This window comes from Xiphophorus maculatus, chromosome 23 (assembly GCF_002775205.1).
Source record: "Xiphophorus maculatus strain JP 163 A chromosome 23, X_maculatus-5.0-male, whole genome shotgun sequence".
Lineage (NCBI taxonomy): Eukaryota > Metazoa > Chordata > Actinopteri > Cyprinodontiformes > Poeciliidae > Xiphophorus > Xiphophorus maculatus.
This window is the reverse complement of record NC_036465.1, coordinates 1,501,843-1,524,466: the sequence shown is the minus strand read 5'-3', so window position 1 is coordinate 1,524,466 and position 22,624 is coordinate 1,501,843. Positions and strand designations below refer to the sequence as shown.

Sequence of the window (22,624 nt, the reverse complement as noted above, 5' to 3'; positions counted from 1 at the left end):
CTCGGTGTGTGTGTGTGTGTGTGATGGGAGTCTTCACACTCCGGTTCTGACCGAGTTCCTTCTTTTTTCCAATTAATAACTGTTGCAACATATTGTCAACTGCATGTTAATTGGAATTATATTATTATAATTATTAACTTTAATTTCTTCTTGAGTTTTGGAAGCAAAAATGAACAAAAGCTTTGAAGGTGTTTTAAATAGAAACATGTATCTATAAATGATACTACAGAATCCCTGCAGTAACCTTTTCTTTTCAGATGTTTTCAGTTTTAACTAAATTCTTACTTGTATTCACAAAACGTGTCTCTTTGTCTGCTTAACATTCACCTTCACTGTTTAACTCTTGTTTTGCATAATATTCAATTTTTTAAGAGTAACTGCTTGAGAAAGTCTTGCACACAGAACCATAGAAATGTTTTTGTTGTAATCATTTGCGTCTGGCCTCCGTAACAAGCCTGCCGACTCAACAAACGGCACGTTTGTGGGTGGAAATGTGTTAAAACGACAAAGTGATGGGAGTCTGTTTGTGCTGCGGTGTGTGCAGCACACATAAAACAAATGAAGCATTTCTATTGATTGTCACTTCCTTGGTTTCCAGTGTTTGGAATGAGGAGTGGGGGGTCTCCCTCTGTCAGCTGACACGGCTCATTGTTCACCACAGACTAATAAAGATCTTTACGGAGGCCGTTCTGCTGCAGACAGACTGACTGACGGCGAGCCGCAAACATGGAGGTCGTTTTATGTTTGAACAATAACAGACGGAGGAGCTGAATTCCTTCAGTAAGCAAAAATCTGCATGTTAAATTATTATAAATATATTAATACAATAACAGGCCTGCCACAAATATTTATTTGCTAGTTGATTCTGATGCAATATAATTAATTGACTCCTGTCTATGAAAGTTGGACATTTTGATTAAAATAGATTTATAAACTGTAACGCTGGTAAAAACTGTTGAGCTTCCAGTTGATATTTCTGGCAGATTGAGATGAATTTAAACCTGAACCGTCGTGTGACGAAAAGACGGTTCTGCCTAAACAGACTCTGTGATGATTTTAGGCAAAATATTGCAGAACTAAACAAATTTACACAAAATTGTCAAAATTTACACAGGAAACTATAAGCTACGTTCACACAGCAGGAAAATGTGATATCAGCTTCTTCACCGCCGACTGAACGGCCCAATTCTGATTTGTTCAGCCAAACATCAGATCTGAGCCACTTCCATATGTGCTCATATTTTGGAAATGTGTCTGATTGTTTTTAAAGTGTCTGCAGTCTGAACGCTCATATTGTAATTTATCTGATACGACCAAACTGCACAGCCGGTCAGCGTGTCCTCAATGTGAGACGTGTCTCATAATTCTGCACCAGAAGAAGCCAGACGCAGTAAATTTGGACATAAACAGTGAATGAAAATTATAACCATAAAATTATGAAAGAAGTCTGTATCAGTGAAGCTCATCGCTTCACATTCAGACTCCTGGCTTTTCATCCAGACACCAGAAGCCATTGCTGTTGGCTGTTTTCTTTTTATTCGCTTACTTTGTGCTGTTGTGACCTTGTGGTTTGGCTGTTTCAGTTCTAAATAAACGTTAAAATCGATCCATAAACGACTCCATAAACAATGCGCTGCTGTGTGACGTCAACGTTCTTTTTCTGCACAGAAACTGTTCATTACGTCTGATTGCTACATAACTTATTCACACACTTTTATCAACCAAAAAGTTTATTTCCATGTTAAGTTACACTTTGTAGCAAAGATGTTTTGTAATCTTTCAGACTTTGCGCTGCTGTGGAAAGTCGGCTGAGCTTTAGCTGTGGTGAAACAAACTGAGGTCAGCAGATGAGAGCAACAATTACCAGCAGCTTTCATATTTCCTCCATCATCAGAGAAGGAAAGCATCAGGTGAGGGAGCAGGGCCCCAGCCAGGGGGCCCCATGTTTAATGCTGTGTGTGTCAGAAGGACACACTACTCCAGCAGCTCTATTATTGACAGATTTTCAGCCTAATGGCCGGTAATGAGAATGCTCAGCCTCATTTTGACCCACTGCACAGCCGCTGGAAACCAAACCTGCAGATAAAACCTTGACCTTTGTGCCCCGGCGCTCTGAAGATAATTAGCCAATTCCTTCCTCTTAATCATGAACGCCTCAGAGCACCAACAGAGGAAACCAGAGTCTGTTTTCCTGGCTTCTGCCGTTTTAAAGTGATAATCTGTCTTTGTTGTTACATGTAGCCGGAATACGGTTTCACATTTTTATTTGGTTTTATTTTGCATGGAAACATTAAATAATTCCAAATATTGGAGTTTCTGCAGATGATTATCGACCGTTTAACAAAACATGAGACATTAAGGAAATCATTTTCAGTACCAGCCTTTGGTTTTCCAGGGTTAAGAGTTTTTATGCAGCTTCCATTTACAGAAAATAAAAGCCAGGATTATTAATCTGTTCTGTTTGACAAATGGCTCAATAATGAGAGAAATAATATGCTGAATTTATTTATTAATGTCTTTGAAATCAGACATTTCCATCCATTTCCTCAGCATTTGGTGGCGTTGCGTTTGAACTCTCTGTTGGGTCAGACCTTCTCGCTCCAGTTTTCTGGAGTTCTGGTCCAGTCCTGCTGACAGAACCGGTCAGCAGGACTGAGCTTTTACTTCCTGCTGATGTTTTTAGATGTTGCTTCAATATTTCCACATAATATTCTTTCCTTGTTATACCATCTGTGTTATGAAGTTTACCAGTTCCTCCTGCAGCAAAGCAGCCCCACATGTTTAAACTTTGTCTGAAATTCATGTTGTACTTGTATATGAACACATCCATAATAAACGTGCACATCTATATTTAGCACTATCATTAACTGGTTTAGCTGGAATGGATGTTAGAAACAGCAAACTTATGAAATCTAAGACTCAGTGTGGCTTCAGGCTGAAAACTCTTGTGAACGTAATTCATCTGAGAATCAAACAGCCTTTCTGTTTGCCGGCCAGGCCTCTTCTTACACCAATTCACCCATAGATATAGAATAAGAAGGAGCTGCAGCAGATCACCAGGCAAATACACTGAGAGATAAACAGAGATTTTTTTACCCACTACATACAATTTCAGAGCACTTAAGTGATTCTCAATCCCAGCATGCCTCTGCCTGCCACCGCCATGACAGATGCTCTAAAATTGAATATAGATTTCAGTGAGCAAGGCAGGCGTGCCTGATGAATCTCAATTTTCTGCTGTCCATATTTCATAGTCCCCACTATGGATAGCTGAAGGGGAGGCAGCGCCTGCCAAGCCTGTCAGTTTGGTGTCCAGTGATCATGGAAGCCGTATTTGTCCCCATGACGTCATCACCTGATCCATTTGGTGATTAACACACACACTGTCCAACAGTTAGAGATAAACAGTCAGAGGGACTCGTCCAGCGGTCAGTTAAATCAAAAGAACACATGATACCAGTTCCTGTGAAGCAAGAAACTGTAATGGTGCTGTATAGTGCCTGGAGGGTGAAATGCAGAGAGCAGTGAAAGTAACTTGGCTCTTATATACCTGCAGACTATTTATGGCTGTGAAACAGTCATAAAATGAAACTGGAGGCTATTGTTTGAATGTGCAGCTTTTCTGGAGACTTTCTGGAAGCTGTCGCTAATTTAAACCTCAGAACTGAACACAGACACGACTTGGATGAACCTAGAAATCTAGTTTGCAAAATTAAAAAATTCAGAAATTGACTTTTATAATATCTCCCTGAACATTTCTGTTTCATTCAGTATGAAAATTGACCTTCTGAGATCCACATTTAGAGGCCTTTAGCACCAGCCAGCGCCTTTGAGGGCTCGCAGAAAGCCGACCCACCAGGATAGAACTAATAACAGCAATCAGTCACTTGGAGCTGCTGCAGCGACGTACAACCCTGGAAGTGAACTGGTATGGAAATAAAACACACCAGGGGACCCAACATGCTACTATGGGAAAGCAATACATTGGGGCTAAAATTAATAGCCTTTTATTAAAATTGTTTACCAAATATTTCCTCAGCCCCTCCATCTACAGTAAATCTCAATCTTAGCCTGCCACCTTCTTAATGAGGAGATAAAACAGGAATAGAAGCAAATAACAGAAAACCTGTTTAAAACGGTTTGTTAGCAGAAAACATCTGCAGTTTGCAGAGAAACGTCGTGTAGCTAAGAACTGCAAACTGTTCTTCATTTCACTCTGACAACCTCTGGAAGACGTTTGGTAACTTTTAAAAAGCCAAAACTGTGAAATCAAATGAAAAAACAAACTGCAGCTTTAATAAATATTGTTGAATTATTTCATAACCACCTTAATTTTTCTAAATGAGCTTAATTTCCATATAAATTATTTTTGTGCTTCTGTAATTTAACAAACAGTAATTAAACCTTAAGCGTATCCGTAGTAATTAATCAGGAATAACAGAAACACCCGACAACCTCAGTTCTCAAACTGAATTATGGTCGGTCAACACTCCAGAAAAACTCACTCAGACAATAAATTTCTTTATATAGATTTGTAATGAGTTGATGCATAAGTAGCATAAAATGCAGTTTCTGTCATTCCCCCTTCAAGGGCATTAATTTCATAATAACTTTAGAGTTTTAATTATACATTCAGACCTTTCTCTAACCAGGGTAGAAAAATAATGCAGGGAATACAATCAATAAATGTTAAAAACAAGAAATTGGTGAAAAAGTTTTAATTAAATTTTAACACAGATTTAAAAAAAATACACATTTAGGCTCAGATACTGTATATAGATCCATTCCACTGGTACTTGGTTTAATGTCATTTAGAGAGAACCAGGGAAAACACAGAAAACAACAAAAAACAAAGTAAATGAGGTTTAGATGTCATAAACTTAGGCCAATAAAAACAAGCCTCCAGCCACTAGGTGGCAGCAGTGTGCAAATACTCAACAATCCCGCCTGGTTATCCCAGTAGAAGAAGTGGCCTATTCAGGCACACCAGTGTGCAGAGCTGATGGAGGAGAGCAGCAGAAAAAGGACGTCCAGATTTCTAAATAAATGTAGTCAATATTAAGTCATGTGTTGCAAAATGGTTCCACCCTGAAAAAACAACATCCAAGAAAACAATAAAATTTCTTTCATGTCACTGATGAGCACTGTAAATACAGTAGGATCATACTGAACTGTGGTTTCTATTGAACCAATAACACGTTATGACAAGAAACTTCCGTTTACAGCTGATAGTGAAAATGAATCTGATCTTCTGCTGTGAATTACCTGAAATATCCATGTAAGATCAGCACAAAGAGAAGAAAGAAGCTTCATATATTTGTTCTGAGTCTAATCATCATCCTTAGCATAAACATGACACTCTTTGCTTTCTGCTGCCAGGCTGGAGCTGTCTCTGCTCATCACACTATTTTCTTTTCTTTTAGAGATGAAAGAGATGGAAATAAGAAAAAAAACCATTTGGAGTGAATTTCATGATGCCAGAACGGATTGCAGGAGACAATAAAGCTTTCTTGTGTAATTAGATCAGACGTGCTACATGTGTCTGAGTGTTGCTGCATCTCATTAAGGTTCAGGCCAGTGAGTCGGCTAACAGGAACGGATCGGGAGCGAGTGGTGCAGCTTACAATGTGACCGCTTTGCTCATTTCTTCCTCTCTGGAGTCACGCTGCGGCCCCCTGAGTCAGGACCAGTCAAAATGGTTCCACTTGATGCAGAGGCCCCTGGAGGGGCCCACTGTCAGGATCAGTGGCTGGAAACCCAAAATCTGAGAGGGGAACACATCCACACAGAGGATCCGTCCGCTCCGACGGCGGGAAACGTCTCTGGATTTACAGGAAACATCAAACCTTCAGAATGATCAACATGTGAGGTTATTTTAGTATTTTATTATATCTTTATTGAATATTTGCTGCAGATGGTGAAGAGCGGCTCCAAAGCTGAGACATGAATGTTTATTCACCTCAGTTTTTTATCTATGCACACATTAATAAGTCATAAAACGTGCAGAGCAGACCTGTTACATGCCTTAAGTAACTTCACCTCCAGGTTTGTAGCACCTTGAATTTGTGCTTGTGTCGACACGTTGCTACAACTTACGGTAGCAGGTGGTGGATTCATTAAAACCCAGAGGACTGCAGTCTGCAAAACCTCCCAAAAATCCTGAAACTACCCATCAAACAGAGACGTGAAGAGATTTTTTTTATTTCTTTTTCCCCAGAGGGCGGCTGCTTCACAGAATATCCAGCTGGAAGATGAAGTTCTTCAGTCTGTTTCTTGTTTAAGCACAAATATATCATCGCAGCCTGGATGTTAAGAAGTTCAGCTGGAATCAGAGATGAACAGCAACACAACTTTTTCAACTCTGACATTATAAGAGAATAAATGTTTTCCTTCTAGTTTTATTTGCAAAACACAAGAATGAGAGATCAAATATTTTTGGAGAATTTTTAAAGCTTTTTTTTAATTCATAAGTTTAGATACATTAACTTAATATTTGGCAGAATTGCCTTTAAACTGTGCAACACACTAACTCTGATTTTTGTTCAAATTTCTCACCAAACCAGTTGTTTAGTTTCCAACGTGTCGCTGCAGTAAGCAGTGGGTTTGATGTGTTGCCTTAAAATGAATCTACAGATGTTCCCACAAAATAATGGCTTCATCATCCAGGAATTACTGAAAGGCTTTTTGAGCTTCAGTTGTTTAATAAAGTAACCAAAAAATCTCATTATTCACTATTCAGACATACATGTTCTCTGTAGAGGTTGTCATGATGTAGTGTTTGGGTTTAGATATAATCATTAATTCTCTGGAGGGTCAACACACACCCAGCACACACTGGGACCAGCACACACTGGGACCAGCACACACACCCAGCACACACTGGGACCAGCACACACACCCAGCACACACTGGGACCAGCACACACACCCAGCAAACACTGGGACCAGCACACACACCCAGCACACACTGGGACCAGCACACACACCCAGCACACACTGGGTCCAGCACACACTGGGACCAGCACACACTCCCAGCTCTCCCACAGCTCTGTCTGTATATAATGAAGTATTACGGCCATTTTAGGTAAAAGTGACCAAAGTCTAGTGAATTTCAGCCAAAAAAAACTCAGAAACATTTTCATTAATTTCACTTTTATGACTTTGTAAAAATTCATACATTTACAAAATTTGTGATTTTTTTTCACATCAGAAAACAATTTTATTTTTTGTAAATAAAATAAGAGTTATTCTAGAAATTTCAGTGTTTTTTGCAGAACTTCAATCGTTTTTATGCACAGTGGCTCCAGTTCTGCGTGATGAGCGTGAAGTGATTTATGACATCATTGTCATCTTAACTCTCACATCTCTTCAGGATAACAAATAAAACTCAAGATTTCCAGAGGATCTGCAATAGTTAAAAAGTTTTTTGTTTCCATCCATCCATTTTCTGGTCACCCTTTGTCCCTAATGGGGTCGGGAGGGTTGCTGGTGCCCATCTCCAGCTACGTTCCGGGCGAGAGGCGGGGTACACCCTGGACAGGTCGCCAGTCTGTCGCAGTAGACTGACAAGTTTTTTGTTTCTTGTTTTTATTTGTTTTTCACTTTAAAATCACTTTAAATTGCTGCCATGTTTGATCTGATAGAAATAACTGACACAGATCCTTCAAACCAAATGATAGGTTGTTTTTAACCACATCTATAAAATGGATCTGGAGAAAACGTAAATGGTTTGAACAAACGTGATTGTGTAGATTTGTTTTCCTCCAAACATTTGCCGATGTTTAAGTCGAACTCGTCTTTTCTTTAGAAAGCAGAAAGTGAGTGGCCGTCTGCTTTTGGGCCTCTGGGGTCTCCAGCATGTCTCCCTCCAACCGGCTGGTTGAGCTGCTTGTTTTCTGCAGGATGAAAATCTTTATGGGCTCAGAGTTTATCTTGACTGTCGTCTATTTATTAGTCATGCATCTGCTGTCTAAACATCTCACTCTGAGGTCACTCTTATTGGCAGACAGGTTTTCTGTTTTCTCATCATGGAAGTCATGAAAGGTAAAAATAAATTCCTTAGAAAAGATGCAAATCTTGGACTATAAAGTGGAAATTTTAAAAGCACAATCACATTTATCCTTAACTGATTAACCTGACATGAATGTCTATCAGGAAGTATTCATACGTATTAAACTTTATCACATTACAACCACATATTTCTATGTATCTCACATGATGGTAAACAAGAGGAAAAACACACAAATGCTCTTTAATAATCTATATCCAGACAATATTTCCCCAGTTTTTCCCAACTATATATATTTAGTATTTTTATGTAAGTTTGTATGAATGTCTGTATTTTGTGCAGTTTGTTTTTATGGATGGAAATGAGTATTTTGCTAGATCTGGTGTATTTATGGCAACATTGCATGTTCATTAATGTGCATTATCACTAAATCTAAATAAAATCTGTCAGTTGGTTTGGAACCAGATTTTTCTGTAGTAACATCTGCAGGTGTTTTGAGATATTCCTCTTCATAACTTTTCATATCTAAATATGAACATTTCACCCATTCTCCTCCAACTGAAGCTCAGTCAGATTGGATGGATAAACACAGAATGTAAGGTTTTGTTTTAATTAGTTACACTTATATTTAGTTCATGAATTATCTAGAGGATACATACTTCAGTGTTTAATCTGCAAATCACCGATCGGAGTGATAGATAAGACCTAATGGTTTAAACGTACTTCCTGAAGTACCTCAATGTCACATCACATCTTCCTTCCTCTTGCTGGCTCTCTACCTTCAGTGGAGCAGACCGAGTTTTAATTGGCATGATAATGTGATTAATTGCTTTCTTGTCAGCAGCTCCGCTGACTTTCAGACTGTAAAGAAGTCTAAATCAGGCATGTATTTACAAGCAGTCAAATGCTTGAGATGTGAAGGCACATATAAAAGATGTCCAGCTGTGCAGAGTAATTGGTTTTGCTTTATTAGTGGTGTATCATTAGTAAAAAGCACAAACTTAGAAAACAGGGGGATGAATTATTTTAATGTTTTGGTAATTTTGCCTGTTACTGATTTCCTGAAAAACACCCACAGAAAACAGTCGAATCATCTCTAAAAACACAACACAATAGATTTATCTTCATACTTTTCTTGCAGTTTTTCCCCCCACAGAGATGCGTCTGCCCTCTCTCACTGTTAGCCTCTCAGTAAATTGGGGTAGAAAAAGGAGTGGCCCATTTCCCAATCTGTCCCTCACCATTCCACATAACATAAAGCTCAGTTTATACGGGCTGGAGCTGCTTCTGAAGAGCAAATGCTGATGAAGCCTCAATCTCTCTAACAGCATCCAGGTGCTCTTGCATATTAAACATTTTTTGTGGCCAGATAATTAAGGATAGCAGCCATAATCATGATTGATATTCATCTTGATTCCAGGTGGCAAATGGTGTCTTAATGCATCCCTGTGAGTTAAGGCCATGTTTGGCAGGTGAACTGATGCCATTATTTCTGAGGAGAAAGAATGATTGTCAGTATATGGTTATTATTCCCCATTATATGTAATGATATTTTGTAGGCGTGAGTGTGAACCACAATTACTTGATTTGAAGGAGAAACTGAGAGTGGCATGCACATGGTGATGACCTTAATGTAGCACGGCTTCAAGCTCTGTGACCTTGGAAGAGTTGAAGTAACAGTGAAGGTCTGATCGGGGGTCAGGGCAGATCCCAGTCTTGATATTTGACATGTCAGATGTACAACGAGTAGCTAAAAAACAGAGCAGAGAAATGGATGTGAAGTGTTGCAGTGGATGGGAATCTCAAACCAGAGACCAACTTCAGTGTCTTTGGTGAGTCGTGGAGGTAATCCATGTTTTCTGGTGTTAACAACCTGAACGGCTCTGTTCAGGTCAATGAGTAACCTTTGATCTGTGGGGTTCCCCCAGGCCTCCTCCTGGGAAGCCTCTTCTTTAATATATATATATATATATAAAATTATCTATGGACACGATTGGAACGATCTGGAGTCGGCAGATCAGGCTGAACTCTGACCTGAACCTTCAGAGCCACATAAAGACAGTTACGAAGTCGGCCTTCTACCACCTGAAGATCATTTCCAGGATTAAAGGACTAATGTCTCAGCAAGATCCAGAGAAACTCATTATCTTCAGTCTCATACAAATCTGTTATTGTTTATGATATGTTTATTTTCTCATTTATGGTTCTCCCCTAACATGATGCCTCCCTTGGTGGCGACCCAAATAGCTGATGTGAAGAACCGGCTCTGCTGTGCATTTAATATGTTGTTTGTGACTAAAACATGCCTCTAAAATAAAAGTGAGGATCAAATTAAAATGATCGTTTCCCCCGATGCGTCTTCCTGCAGGATTTAACTCTTCATTTTCATCTTTTCTTGTCCTTCCTGTGTCCGGCCTCGGCGTTACAGGTATGTCATATGAAGCAGTTGGCTGTCTGTATGTTCCACTGCAGTTTCTGCTCTGCAGAAATAAAATGATACCTGCAGACGGTTTCCTAGCTGTGACTGACTTTCTGAAATCAGAGCTGCCTCTGGCATCAAGGTAGACGGGTCTCATGATGAAATATGAACTTACTTCATTTCAAATCCAAAAATATCTGCACCAGCGAAGCAACAAGCAGTCAGTTGTAAATGTTTTAACCCTTACGTTTGTTTGGAAGATACGTTAGTTTCATTTCAATTATGTAAACTTTCAAGTCTTTGTGAACATGATGAAGAAGGAATTTCCAATACATAAAATGTGAACATTTTAGATGAAGTATTGAGCGGCTGGCTTGGCTCAGCGTTGCAGTTTTCAATTAATCATCAGTGATATCAAGTGCAGTCCATAAGGGTATAATTAGAAATGCGGTAAAATGACCCTTTTAAAGTTCATTAGTAATCTGTGGGAATCACAGGGAACACTGCTCTGGTAATTAACGGGACGCACATTATCAAAAAATAAATGGAAAGGTGTCTTTTGTAGTTAAACTCTATGGCATTCAAGGTGTCAAAGTTAATTAATTTGAAGTGTCCTGAGCCAAACTTTTTCACGTTTCATTTCTCTGTCTTTACACTGAAAGGAAACATTTCTCTGCTGCTCTCTTTCTCATTAAATCACCAAGTCAGCTGAGCCTTTAGCATAATCACCTCCTTCTACAGTTTGGTTGGGGAACTCATTACAGAGAGTCGCAATAATGCAGTGAAGAAGACTCCTCATAACGCTGGCTCTGCTTTTTCTAGACAAAAGAACAAGCTAGCATTATCTTGTAGCTGTGTAAGAATCAGAGGGAAGCAGAAGCCGCAGCGTTTAGTTCCCGGCATCCTTCAGATCCTGTGAAGGAGCTCCTAAACCCCTCTGCCTGTCCGAGTGTCTGACGCTTCTGACAGCAGCATTTTGGTTGCTTCTCCGGTTGTTAGCGGCTTCGTCTTGTTTTCTAAATCCCCTAGCAGAGATTTGTTGAAGCAACAAGTCAAGAAATTGTCACACACCTGTCCTGGAGCAGCGCTTCTTATCCTTCATGTCCTCTGGCCACCAGCAACAAAACAAACATGCACTTGTTTCTTCCTTTATACAACAGAGGGAGTCAAAACCACAGAACAACAGTTTATCTCAAAATGAACGTTACGTACGGCCACTAACAAAGAATAATGTGTAATTAGCCTGTTATGGAGTAAATAATCATGGCTGACCGGCCAGGTGTCCTGCAGACACTGATGACGTCCACAATGAAGATAAACTGGGAGCCATTGTTACTAGAGACGCTTTCAGTTCAGAGTGTTGTGTCCAGGCATTCTGATGGAAAGTTGAGTGGAAGGAAGAAGTGTACAGAAGAGGATTAGGGCCACTGAAAGAAAATAATCAGGACTTTAATCTCAGAATTCTGCTGTAAAGTGTGAATGTTTCACATGTTAAACTGAATAACTAATGAAATGAACTTTTCAATGGTGTGCTCAGTAACTGACTTGTATTTTATGCACCAATGTATGAACAAAATGACTTCAATGACCTTAGATAAACATGTTCATAAATAGCATGAGGGAATGTGTTTTGCTGTATTCATTAGTTGCACCTGTTGAACGTAAAGTTTAAATTCTGTGGTTAAAATTGAAACATCTGGATCCTGAAGGGGATTTTCTATCAGCTCTGATTAATCTGCTCAGTTTAAACTCTTGATGTTTAATTTCCAATTAGTGTTTGTGCTGAGAAGCAATTTGAACCAGAAGATGTGAAACATTGTCAATTAGTGAGAAATACTATTAATTTATTGTTTCTATATAAAATGGGAGATAAACTTGTTTCTGTTCCCTGTGCATGCAGAGGGTTGTGTGTTAATTTAGCAGGTGATTAAATTATAGTAAACATAGCAGCTGATGTGTGAAAAGGCAGAGAGATCTGCCTGCGCCTCCTAACAGATTCATCAACATATCAGTGACGCTGCCTGTGGATAGAGAGAACATCCTCATAACTCCAGACGGAAACGTCACGTTCACACAGAGTTTGATGATTTCTGTATGCAGATTTACTGATGGGGAATCAATTATGGACTTTAAGATCTTTTTAAAGTAATTTATATTTCTGTCCCACTAAAACTGCTGATTTCTGTTCCGTCCTTTGAATTGTTGGTATTTATCGTTTCTCAGTGTCAGTAGATCATCTGCTTGAGCAAACGTAAAGTTCGACTCATTCTTAAGTCTGACTGGAGTTCCTGCTTCTCTGGTTATGGGTCTGTTTCTTTCCCTGTTTGCTTCCTTATTTCACACAGCAATGAAACAACATTATGTCTCCAAGACCCAATGACATAACATATATACATAACTATATCATTATCACTAGTCGTCTGTGTTTAGCTGCCTGTATTTCAGTTTTCTCTTCTTTAGTCCCCAATTTAGTACAAAACTATAGCTGCAGTAAACACACAGCAATTCCATGAGCCGAGTAAATTAAGAAACATTTTCACAGCATTTCAATAGCTCCAGTGATTGTGGCTGCTGCTAGCCGGAGTGTGACTTTTTGTCTGCTTCCTCCCGTTTCTTGCTCTGCAGATAAAAGAGCAAAAGTGGAAGCAGAAACAGCAGAAGAAGAGAGAGAAGAACAGAGCATGGCTGAGAGGATGATTGCTTCTGAAAGTGGTAAGCAGCCAACATTTACAGTCTCTTAGCTGACTTGTGTAGTTACTGTGGGATGTCGGATAAAGGCCAGCACTCAAGCTATTTCTCTCCTTTTCAGCCATTTTGTTTCCAGGCTCTTTCTCTCTTTCAGCTGCAGCCGTTCCATGTCTTCTGTTTCTTCAGCCGTTTTCTCAGATATGTCTGTCAGTTATTCAAAGGAGATGAAGAAACTACCGACCCTCAGCTGAGGTAGTTACTATGACAACCATGAACTGGTTGTTACAGTAACTTTTGGAGTTAAATCTGGACTTTGACTAGACCAACTTAATATATGAACATGTTTTTGATGTAAACCATTTCATTGAGACAAAAGTTGTTTTTAACTCGTGATCCGATCACTTTCTTCACCTTGTTTTCTGTCTTTGATTTGTGGCGAACTGCGTCCATCCTGACGCTCTTCTCACAGCTCCTCTATAAAAGTCAGATTTATAAAGTTCACCACTAATTGTTATTAACAATTAATGGTCTCTTTGGCCAGCCAAGCACATTTTGTTTGAGTTCTGGAGGGGAGCTCACATGGTGAGAACGCTGAACGTGAATTGAACTCGGCTCGTCGTGAGGTTATCTACCGGTTCTCTGTTTGGGCTCAACGGGAGATTTAAGCTGTTTTTTGGGGAAAAGTTTGAGTGTTTTGTGCAGAAAGAACATCAACATTTTCCCACCGGTCGAGAGCTGAGCTGCTGCCGTTTTTGTGTTTGGAAACCTGGATCACCAACAGCACACAGACAAACCAGGATTTCAGAGTTTTATTAACACAAAATAGTTCAAATCCTGAATTATTTCTTTTGCATTTTTTTGTGTTGGTTTCTCTCATAAAGTGTTACTGAAGACTTTGGTGTTTTATGTAAAAGTTTGATCCAGTTCGGGGCTCTGATTGTCCTCCCACTGTCCTTTCTGAATGTCTCTGTGGTCGTCATGGTTTCCTGATTGTGGTTTTGTGTTCGATCAAAAGGTTCAGTTGATGCCAACAGCAAATCAAAGCTCAAATCAAACACCTGCTTTTGATCCTATTGTCATCTGAAGAGCCCTGCTAATTCAGATGAATATATTTTTGTGATTTTTCTGATTAAACAGCCAGCTCTCTGTCAAACTTTTCCACTCGCGATATTTACACCTCAAAGCTCCTCAGCTGTAATTATCTTTGCTCATATGTTCTGTTTTGATTTTCCATCAGTTTTATTGTTAATTTAACTCCAGAGAAAATGCAACATGTGCTGCAGCATTATCCTGGCAGTTGTGGTGAAATGTCAAGTTTCTTGTGAACAGCAGTGCATGCTGGGTAGCCTGGCGCTCGGTGGACTTTGTTTTTGCTCAGTTGGTTCTCCATGGATCTCACATTGAGGTGAAGCTTAGCTGCTTCGTTGTACAACCTCTACATCTGAGCCTTAAAATGCCACTTTCATGCATCTTTCTCTGAAATTTTATGGATTTTTTTAGATTAAGAAAGGAAGCTTTGCGGACATCAAACCTGCGGCCTTCTTCCTGTTCTGTGTTCGGTCGCCGTGACATGACTCTGTGTTCCTTACATCTACTTTATATTTCAGTTTGGGGCTTCCTTGCTAACATTTCAGTCCATCCCTCCTTTATCTGAGGCAGCAGCCTGAGCAGAGAGACGCCCTTTTCTTCGAGAGAATCCCCAGACGTTCCCAGATCAGAACCATAGTTCCTCCAGCGAGTCCCGGTTCTTCCTCTGGGTCTCTGCTGCTCACCATGGAGGCGTCCCAACCTGATAACCCGCTGTCCGGGCCCCTGGCTCCTCTTGGTGTGGAGAAGCAGGGAGTCTCATCCCCTCCCAGATGACACTACCCAGAGGTCATGACCCTAGATGAGGATGGAGACGTAGATCAGTGGATGGAAGGATTTGTCTTGTGGCTCAGCTCTCTGTTCACCATGACAGACCAGAAGTTAGCAGCAGGTCTGTCTTCGTCCTGACCACGCCCCCTCATCGCCACTCTTAGCCACGCCTCTCAGCGTTTCTTGGCTCCACCCATTTTGCAGAGACTTTCTACATTTATGAGGGGCGGGGCCATGTCTTCACATAGAGGTTAGTTATATTTGAAACTTTGTTCGTCAGATTAAATATTAAATATTTTCCTGAGCATGGTGCTGAGATCTGCAGTTTTATGATCATGTCAGTCTGTTTTGTATCAGAAATCAGAACTTTGTCTGATCTCAGACCTGCAGCTCGGTGGCCCTGGACTCATTGATCTCCTGCAGTGTCTTTGGCTCTATGTGCTCCAGCTCACTGCAGCAGTGTTGAGTCAGATTCTCCCCCATCTACCACTCTGTGACCTTTGACCTTTTATTTAAAGTTTGCAGCAGTACATCCAGGAAAAAAGTGTTTTAAAACTGCAGGAAATGTGGCCGCATCATAAACAAATGGCTCTGGACACACGGTCACACAAAAAGGTGCTGCTAAGTTTGCAGTGATTCCATGAACTGCTGGGAGCTTCTAAAGAAAGCTTCATAAATAATTCACAGTCATGGATTTCAGATACTGTGTGTTTCCCGTTGAGTTGTGGAGAGAACGTCGTTCGCAGGGTGTCTGTACATCGCTGCAGAGTTTCATATAACAATCAATTCAAGGAGAGAGTTTCAGGGACACATTTCAGTTTTTATTGTGTATTTAAGTCAAGTTTGAGGTGAAAGAAAAGCATGTTTTTATTCAAAAAGTTTCTGAAATCATCTTTTTCTTAATTTTTTATAACTCTGACTTCCATCCAAATACAGCAGGAGGTCACCAGTTCTTTCATTAGTTGGCTTGACCCCTGGAATCCAAGTCAGATCTGATCCCTCATTAATTCTGCCTCTTAGTGCTTCCTGAAATATCAGGGGATACGTTGGTTTAAGGAAGGAAGCCATTACAGATACATTCACAATTTGACACTAATAAGACATGACTGAGGCAAAGGTGGTTGCAACTGAATATCCTAAGGCCTGGTCGTCATAAATGAGTAATGCAATTTGTTTGAGTGGATGTTATGTTGACTTACTGTGAGTTTTGTAGTAATAAAATCTGATTTGTTGAATTCATTATTACTCCACAGAACAATGTTGGACATATTACTTTACTGCGCATCATATGATATTATAATAAATTAGAATACCACAAAAATGTAATTCATTATAGTAATCCAATGAAAATACCTCATGTATTATTTAAATTCATTAGAGCTGCAGAGGAAAGAGAACAGGCGACACATATAATTTGCAGCCTTGTGAAGCAAAGAGGAACATGAGACCAGAGCTAACAATGCTAACCAGCTAATCACCTCCATGCGCTCCACGCGCCATATTCATGTCGTCTGCAGATACTAAAACAGGACAGTGGAAGTGGACCAGTTGAAACGAAATATCAACATTTCTGTATAAAACATGGCCACAACCTTCTGACCAATCACAGAGCTCTGTATTGGAGGGAACGGCATAGCTTAGCGTCGCTGTAGCTTAGCGTCGCTGTAGCGTAGCGTCGTTATATCACAGTGCCGCTATTGCTTAGCGCCGTGCATTAGCGTTGTTCCCAAAGTTATCAAGCTTAATTTTGTGAACCTTGATCGTAGTGAAGCTCATGTCCAGCTCCATCTTCTCTCGGTAAAATCCAAAATGAGTTCAAATATTTTCTGTCGGGACTAGATTCTTTTTCATCTTGTAGTTTCCTCTTTATTGTGGTGATTTCTGCGCTTGCCTATGTTCCATTACCGGCGTCAGAACGCTTCACATTGTTATAAAATGGATTTTATGACGTTTTAAGCTGATTTTGAATTGCAGTAAATGACAGTGATGATTCTTTGTTGAATCAGATTTTTGGCACATCCCTCATGATTTCCTCTGGAGAGGAAGGGAAATCTAATCAAGGCTTTGGGTCTAAGCCTTGTTGTCTGGAGAAATCCACAGATCAGAGAGTTGATCTGAGAAAAGAGGTGGTTTGGATGGAAGCACAGAGGTTGGACTCTGGAGCAGTGGTACCGGTGATGGAGGAGGAAAGGGTTGTGTGAAGTGATCCATCCATCATGCTGGTGTCCACTGCACCAGGCTGTGGAGGAGGAGCATAATGCTACGATTCTTATGGTTCGAAGTGTGCAGGAGCGTTAAAGTTTAGAGCGTGACACAGAGTTTTCACACTTGGTCTGGCCAAGTCCAAACTGATCCATACTGGGAATGTTTCACATGAATTTCCAAAGCCGTCCAAATCGTCTCCTCAAGATCTAATGAGAGAAATGATTTCTCTACAGAAATTTATAGAAGTACCGGTAATATGTGCCATGATCAAAGCAAAGGCCCATCCAGCAGAATATTAGCTTTTATTTTGAAAAGAGAGCATGTTACTGATGAAAACCAGTCCTGATGGAAGCAGAACCCAGAACAGCTGAACCCTCCTGTGATACGTTTACGTTTCATGCCTGACATCTGAGAGCAAATCCTTCATTTCTGAAGTCAGTTCCAGAATTCAAGCAACAAAAAGATTCTCCTGACAGGAGGTTTTATTCACAAGTCAAACTTTGCCTTCCGGTTCCAAAGCTTTTGTCAGATTTTAGATTGCATGCATCACTTTATGATTTTGTGTCCGTGTGGGGGCGCAGACATTTGCACTCGTTGGTGTGTGTGTGTGTGTGTGTGTGTGTGCGTGTGTGTGCGTGTGTGTGTTTGAATGCTCAGAATGAAATGAAAGTGGCATGGCTGTGGAGAAGGATGCATCTCATTTTAAGGGTAGAAAGATAAAGAAAAGCAGCAGAGGTGAAGCTGTGTTAAGAGTCTGCAGACAGATAATGTCATTTCTTCCGTCTCAACATTTAATCTGAACATCGCGGCGACTCGTGGGAGGAGCTATCCAAGGTTGGCGTTTTGTTTTGCATCCTAATCAGAAAGCGTTTCATTCCAGTTAAAATCTGATGTTATTTTGATGCTTTGCGACGTCGGATGAACCTGCTGATCGTTCAGCTGCTGCTTCTACTAACTTCTTTCTAAACTCTAACATCAGTTCAGAAGATCTAAGCAGAGATTAAAATAAACATCCAAAGCAGCAAAGGTATTATTGTGTAAAGCTGGAGCCAGTTGCATTATGGGTGTTGAGTTTTTTTGTAGTCAGTTCAACTGTAAGCAGACTGAATATTAAATAACATAAATGTCAGTTTTCCACTGAATGAAACGACCAGGACATTTTTGTGATTCACTGCTGACTTTTCCTGAATGCTAACTCTGAGGCTAATCTGTAACTTTACCAGTGATTGAATAAATACTGATTTTATTAACTGACTCAGTGACAGCTACAGTTCTTCAAACTTTCCTATAAACATATTTATGACTCTGGAAAGAATCTCTGAGGATGTTAAATAAAAAAACTACCTAAAATAAGATCAAAAGGAGGCTATAAAAATTATGAATATTGGTCTTCATATTTTCCCCTAAAACCGACATTTAGAAAGTCACGCCTGGAAACCTTCACTGTAACTTGATGAGTAATACTCAAAACTGTTCAAAATTCCTGGGTTAGCTGACAAATTACTTTATGGTTTCCTGTAGATCATAGCAGCATGTTTATAAATATTAATCATTCAAAGTGGCATTTTGTATCAAATTTAGTTGTTTAAATAGTTTTTGGTTCTCACAAACATCTGCCAATAAATCTAATATTTAACTGAGGCAGAATCGTGTTGATCGTGACCAGGGGCGGAGCCAGAGGGGGGCGGACATCTGACTGGGCCCCCAAATTTAAAAGTCTAGCTCCGCCACTGATCGTGACTCTAGTTGAGAAAATAATCCTGTTTGAACAAACTGAGGAAAATGTTGAGCTGGTTTGTGTTAACAGGTTTTCTGTATTGTTCTGTCCCTGTACTGGTTGTACTGGTCCTAATGGCATTAGGCCCGGTTCTGAATGTCTTTGTTCAGGACAGAGAACATTCTCCTACCATCACTCCCCAGGTAAAAGGGATTAATTCACTTAGCACGCTGCATAAGTCAAAGCTGCTGCATCCTATTAACTTAATTATGTTTGGGCCAAACATTACTTGTACTCTAACGTTCTTAATCAGCCCTTATCGTTTAATGTCAAGCAAACATTTAATTCTAATTAAAAAGCGGACAGATCAAATTGTGGCCTTTATTCTAACAGAGCAGTCTTCATATTCCTCTGTTCATTTCTGCAGACAGAAGGTTGCTAGTCATCATGCATGTTTTCATGTTTTCCCATGAAAATTCTCATCTGCCGTCTTTTCATGCAGCTGCATGAAGGTTCCACTGCTGACATTTGCTGATGGAGAACATGGTTTGTATTTTTAACTCTTGTTGTGTTTTTTTCCTCTCCCCAATGAAGTGGTACATTTCCCCGGCATCAATTGGCCATGGTATTATTAGATCTGGCTGCTCACTCTGAGGTATGAAAGTGAAAAATAATCTATGTGAATGAGGAAGGTAGTGACAGAGCAGCGAGGCGCAGTAGGAAGCACGGCCGCCGTTTCATACACAGAAAACCGAGCCGGAGCAGGAAGCCTGCAAACAGCTGATAAACAAACAGCCAGACTCGGTTCAAACCTCATTAGGATTTATGATGAATGGGATTCAACTGGTAGGAGGATTCTGCCTCTTTATTCTTAGACAACTGAAAATCCCTGAAGCACATAGTGGGGTTAAAGCTACTGCTTTTCTATTTGATATAATTTGATGAAATATTTGTTTTTGCTGGGTTGCATTGTTGCCTTACAGACTGGAAGGTCCTGAGTTCGGATCCCAGCCTGCGGTCTTTCTGCAGACAGTCTGCACGGTTTCCTGGGCTCTCATGGCTTCTCTCTGGGTACTCTGGCTTCCTCCCACAAACCGAACTACTAACTGCACTCTCTTAAAATTAGCTTGATGATCTGTCAGGTTTTTTACTCTTAAGCCTCTTCAGCTTCACGTTGTTTCATTCATCTTTTTTTTTGAAGTGAATCTCACCAGCAGTGCAACTTGAGAAGGTTGATAACCTACAAACAGATGAGACGAACATTAAGCATCACAAATAACAAGAAACTCATTTCAGATTTAAATATTTATCTAGTTTCTTAAATAATTTACTTTTAACTTAACAGTGAAAGAAATAGGCTAGCTATGTATTCCAACACGTAAGAAAAATTGAATTAAATGATCAGAAAATCTTTTTTTTTCTGAATTAAACATAAATCATGAAAACTTTGAATAATGAGTCTTTGTGGAAGATTTCAGCTGAAGTCTGAACAGAGATCACAATGTGAGCAGGTTTACCTTAGAGATCTGACTGCAGCGACTGGATGGGGCGCTTGATTCTCTGTAAGGCGCACAGCAGTTGGGTGGAGATAGTGGAAATTGTCATCTGAAACCTTTAAATATTAAAAAACTCATTAATTTATCATCATGTAATCAATAAAAGAAAGTTTGCCTGACTAATCTTTTAGAGGTTTTGTCAGATTTTGCAGCTCAGACGAATCGTTTCTTATCTCCTGGTTTTATTGAAAAACTCTGATTCCTTCCTGACTCTGTGGTCATGAAGCTGCTGACAGGCCAGCAGGGAAACAGCAGGAATGAGATGTTTGGGCCTTGATGAGAGAATATTCACCCAGCATGTCAAGAATGATCAAGCAGAAGCAGGATTTGGTGAGTGGCTCAAAGTGACTGGGAGCATCATCATCATCATCATCCTCATCAGTTCAAACCTCCTACCCACACATCACTGAGTGGCACATCAACATGCTGCTCGGCCCACCGGAGAGCCTTATCAGATATTTAGTAATGAAGAAACATCATGAGATCTTAAAAGTCAGATTCAACATTTCTACCGTCGTGGTGAAGAACCAGTCAGTGGAGCGGCGTTAGCTTTGTGTGCTAATTAGGATGAACTGGTTTAACTTCAGCAGGCAGAGGTCAAGCTAAAAGTCAAGATGCAGATCGTAGCGCAGTGAGTCCATCATTACGATAACGGGTCGGGAGTTAAATACCCGTCTTCACTCTGAGCTGCTCCTCAGTTTATCGTTTATTTTACAAATAAGTGGAAATGCAGAGCATTAACTCCACAATGTGAACTCTGCTACAGAAAGAATTAGCTTTATGGTTGGAAACGCAACAGAGGGATGCTTTGGGAAATAAGGATGAATAAATATCTTTGGCTAAGAGGAACATCAGAAGAAACACAAACACATCAATTGAATTTGATCCAAAATCAAATCACTTTGCATTGGACAGTTTGACCAACATTTCCTGGGTTTGTTTGTATTACAAATTGGTTTAAATCCTAAACATAAAATAAAAAATCAGAAAAAAACGACAAAGGATAATATCAGGCAGAGATAATCAGACCAAAAACAAAAAGCAGAATTTCTTTATTGTCAGAATAAAACCATAATTTATCACTGAGCTGCTGCTGACAGACAGACTTTCCTCACTGACGGACAATAAAGAGCATTTCTGATCAACCAAAACAGAATCAAAAACTGAACAATGAGCTCCAGACAGGTTAATATTCCATGTTTAGTTTCAGTTTTTATTAATGTAAACAAGAATTTCTCAGTTTAATCCAGATTAAACTCAACAATGATGCTTTCACCTCCGCCTGCTCAGCACTTAACGCTGGTTAAGGTTGCCGGTTTCCCCGCCGTCAGCGGTGGTCAAGCTAACTGGTCTTAGCATTCTCGGCTGGCTCTGCTGTGGGGGAGGACCTGTAATGCAGCAGAATTAAGTAATTGGCTGCACTAAGCCCCTCCCCCCGGCTCTGATTGGTTGGTTTTTACTGGATGTAGTGTATTTCTGCAGGTGGCAGTAGGACCTCAAACAGGAGGCAGAGGCGTTTTGTTTCTGTCACAGATTATCCGTCTCATGTGATTCTGTCAGGACATAGTGACAGTTTGAACAAAAATGTAGGAACATATTTGTATAAATGACCTGCTGAAACTTTAATCTGCGTTCCCGTTTTGATGCCGAGTTCAGACGTTCTTCCCGTCCTCCGCTGATCCGCCATGTTGCCACTACCCGTGTCTCCACCACCGTTTGTGATGCATCTGCCGTCTTGTTAAATGCAAACCGATACACATGAAAGCATCTGGGGCCTTGAAGGAAACGGAGTTCTGACCTTTCACGAAGGCAGCGCTGAATAAAAGAGGCCAGAGTGTTTATTAGATGTTACTGTTGGAAGCTTTGTCCTCTCAGACAACCAGCAATTACAGCAGCCTGTAATAACAGGGTGCATTATGGGAAGCAGGAGGGCCCACTCCCTGTGGCTCTCTGTTATGTTTGTTAGATTTTTTGTTGGTTGTTTGTAGTTTCTGTTGTTGTTTCTTCTCACAGGAAATTTGAAGTTTCTAATTAAATCTTAGAAGGGGAAGCAGGGATAAATCATCTCAGTCCTCCAACTGTGAGCGACTATCACAAACCCATGTTTAATTTATGTGTGCTGTATTATTTATGGATTCCATGATGCGTCTCCGTACTTTTTTCCTGCAGGCGTTT

The 22,624-nt window shown here is 40.2% G+C and overlaps 1 protein-coding gene across 5 annotated transcripts in view; it reads left to right on the top strand.

Moving 5' to 3' along the window:
* Positions 1 to 22,624, top strand: part of LOC102217803 (leucine-rich repeat and immunoglobulin-like domain-containing nogo receptor-interacting protein 2) — a 191,926-nt gene that overhangs the window by 100,844 nt on the left and 68,458 nt on the right. For 4 of the 5 annotated variants that reach the window (XM_023328109.1, XM_023328108.1, XM_023328107.1 and 1 more), the window contains one exon: positions 13,052 to 13,138. The exons of the other annotated variant lie outside the window; for it this stretch is intronic. The gene's annotated coding sequence lies outside the window, so the exon portion shown is untranslated. The remainder of the gene's footprint in view (positions 1 to 13,051; positions 13,139 to 22,624) is intronic. 5 annotated transcript variants of the gene reach the window in all.